The sequence below is a fragment of the Vicia villosa genome, unplaced genomic scaffold (genome assembly GCF_029867415.1).
Source record: "Vicia villosa cultivar HV-30 ecotype Madison, WI unplaced genomic scaffold, Vvil1.0 ctg.000045F_1_1_1, whole genome shotgun sequence".
In the NCBI taxonomy this organism is placed as follows: domain Eukaryota; kingdom Viridiplantae; phylum Streptophyta; class Magnoliopsida; order Fabales; family Fabaceae; genus Vicia; species Vicia villosa.
Genome location: NW_026704977.1, coordinates 305,260 through 308,554, shown reverse-complemented (window position 1 = coordinate 308,554; position 3,295 = coordinate 305,260). Strand labels below are relative to the sequence as shown.

At 33.3% G+C, this 3,295-nt stretch overlaps 1 non-coding gene across 1 annotated transcript; it reads right to left on the bottom strand.

Annotated features, from left to right (window-relative positions):
- Nucleotides 1-459: 459 nt before the first annotated feature.
- LOC131622941 (small nucleolar RNA R16) lies at nucleotides 460-541 on the bottom strand. The gene has a single exon (XR_009290050.1). It is a non-coding gene; the product is annotated as a small nucleolar RNA R16 (small nucleolar RNA).
- Between the last annotated feature and the right edge of the window lie 2,754 nt (nucleotides 542-3,295).

Below are 3,295 nucleotides of genomic sequence, written 5' to 3'. Positions count from 1 at the left end.
AGAAATCAAGAAAAGAAGATGGTAATTATAATATAAACTGTTTCATATTTAAAAATCTTAAAATTAGACATGGATTCAATAAATAATGAAGATTTAACTACATTTGTTCATGCGACAATAATCTAACCGTAATATGGGTCCAATGTTGACCTGTTGATGCAGAGTTTTGATCCAGAGTTTTGAATCTATTAAATGCAACGCTAAAGACAGATTGAACCATAATGGATTTGATAGTTAAAAATTATTATACACAACCAATAAATTTAGAAAAAAAGTAGGGAAAATAAGATGTGAATTCTGTTCAGCGAGAGCATACAATTTGGAACTCATCGATAAATCTCGTATTTGCAGACATATTATGCAAATCATCATAACAGAATACACACATCTCAAAATAACTTCATCAAAATCAAATGAAATACTAACAAAATCAACAGTCATGAATTAAATCTAAAAGAAAAAGGCATCAGATAGTATTGAGAATTTTATTCCCCACTGGAAATTCGGTGTGTAGGATAAGATTTCATCATCATATGCCAAATTAAACAATAATCTACGAAGAGAACAAACGAACGAAAAAGTTTCAAATAAAACGATTAAAAAAAAGAACAGATCGATTGATGTTCTATGTAATCAGAAAGCTTGAAACCCTAGGCGGAAACGGTAGTGACTGTTAATTGTGATTCCTGAGTAGCAATGCGTTGTATTTATAGCTAGAGTTCTTAGGCTCAACTTGCCCTAAGGCCCATAAAAGAGAAACGGCATCCTATTTAAATGGGCTTTAGGGCCCAATTCCTTTTAATTCCAAATGACAAGAAACTTGAATAATTTTATAATTTTATAAATGTAAATTAAACATAAAAAGGATAAAACGGAAAATCATAATAAATAAATAAACTTAGATCTCATTCGGTTGTGTCTATGTTTGAAATATTTTTTTATTAGTTTTTCATTTTCATTTTAAAGAAGGGTTGTTTTAGATATAGAAACGATATTTAATTTATTTTATTTAATATTTTTGTTTTTTATAAATAAGAAAAAGTTCATAATAAGTAAATAGAGAAATTATATTATTTACGTTTTAATATTTTTGTGGTTTGTCATGAGACATATTCTGACTTCTTTTCCTTTTTCATATTTATCGGAGGAGTTAGTGTTATTTTCGTTCCATGCAATGTAAGCTATGTTGATTCTTTTTTAAAAAAGTTTTTTATGTATCTTTTTAATTTCTTCGGGCTTTGAGGGCCTCTTTGCCTTTATGTGACTGATTTGTGGGAGGGGTGACAACTACGGTTGGAGGAGCAATTTTAATGCCACAAGTCGCTCGCTCCGCATCAATAGCATAGACCTTCTCCAAAGAATACATTTTATCTACAAACATAAACACCCAAGTAAAAAAATGGTATGAATTCAATCTCACCAGAAATCTCCTTTTTCTCTAGATGATAGACTGCGCTCACAATAGCGCGGGTATCAGTGAACCGTTTCCTCTGCAGGGAAGACTTCATTTTGGTAGGGCCAAACCCCTCCTCATAGTCGAGACCCCAATAACGAGCCTCCAAATCTTTCTTCATCATAACTTCTCCAGGGGTGAGAGAACCCAGTAGGACACATACGAGTGAGGTTCACGATGGAAGTGGACTCAAGCCCATTATTTCTAAAACTTATCCATACATGGGCGGGAAGATTCGATGAGGCTAGAACAAAATTCAGTGTGAGCTTCTCGAGTGCATGGCCTCACCAGCACAAAATGTCCCCGAAAGTCGCCTCGGCATTCGAAAAAAGGGCTAAACAAGGGAACATGTTCCCCGAAAGTTGCCTCAACTTTTGCAAAAGGGGCTAAACAAGGGAACGTGTTGGGACAACACGGTAAATCCCTAATCTTGGACATTATATTTGGAAGTATATATTACGGTGAACAGATGAAAGAACAGACAATAGGAAGGTTTCTAAGACCTATGAAATCACAGGCACCAAGATGAAGCTGGAAATGGGCAACCTTCAGAAACTTTAACACTTCCACCTCAAATTTGGACAGGGGAAACCGCAAGTTTACCCAAGTGAATAGACACTTGTAAAAGACCAGATTGGATGATAATAATGGTCTTACAACTGAGTTTTCAGAAGAAGAGATTAGATGTGTGGTTTGGGAATGCAATAGTTCAAAGAGCCATGGTCTGTAGCGGGTAAGCTTTGGGTTCATCAAATAATATTTGGAGGTGATTAGAGATTATTTTGTTAGGTTCATTGCAGAATTTCTTCTGAACGACCAACTGATTTGGGGAGTCAACATCTCATTAATAACTTTAATCCCAAATATTGAGAATTCGATGAGGTTAAATGAGTTTTGACCTATATCTCTAATCGGCTGTATGTACAAAGTGTTAGCAAAGCTCCTTGAAAATAGATTAAAGAACGTAGCTCATAAGGTAATATTAGAATCCCAATTTGCATTCTTATAGAGAACGAGTTAGTATACGACGCCAATAGGAGGGTAAAAAAGCAATTTTGTTTAAAGTTGAATTTGAAAAAGGCATATGACTCGACAAATGAAAATTTCTTGATTACATGATGGAGAGAATATGATTTAATGAAAACTGGAGAAGGTGGATTTCTTAATGTCGAGAACAACAGCAATCTTAATGTTTATAAATGGAAGTCCTACAAACGAATTAATGGTTGGGAGAGGATTAAGAACATGTGAATCCACACACAAAAAGGGGATGAATTGCAAGGATTTAAAAACGTTGGTTTAAAATAAATTTATTTTCTAAATCAAAGTTTAAAAACATTTTCAAATAAACGTTTAAATATTGCAGTGAATAGCAATGTAAAGAAAATATGCTGAAAGTAAAGAGATAAGGGCAAAGAGATGACACTAGTGATTTATAGAGGTTTGGTCTAAATGAAGTGACTTACCCTTCTCCTTAAGAATTTGGTTTGGAGAGTTTTCAATAATACTTGAGAGCTTTAAGAAGGTTAACCTCACAAACTCCCTATATAAAGATAAATAAAATTTTAGGTTTACTTCCAACCAAACATCGAACAGGGGAATTAAGTGGTTAGTATTCACTCCAAACACGAACAAAACTTCGAGCAATTAGTCTCCAAACTAAACTGAGATTTTGTACAAATATATCTCGAACCAAGGTGGAGTTTTTAATGTATTTTTTGTAACAAAATTTTACGTATTTGTCTGCAGTTTATGAAACATAATATTGTTTAATATAAAAAACAATATTGTTTTATATAGTAAGCAACTCTAGAAATTAATTTTGTAATATTTCAGTCTGAT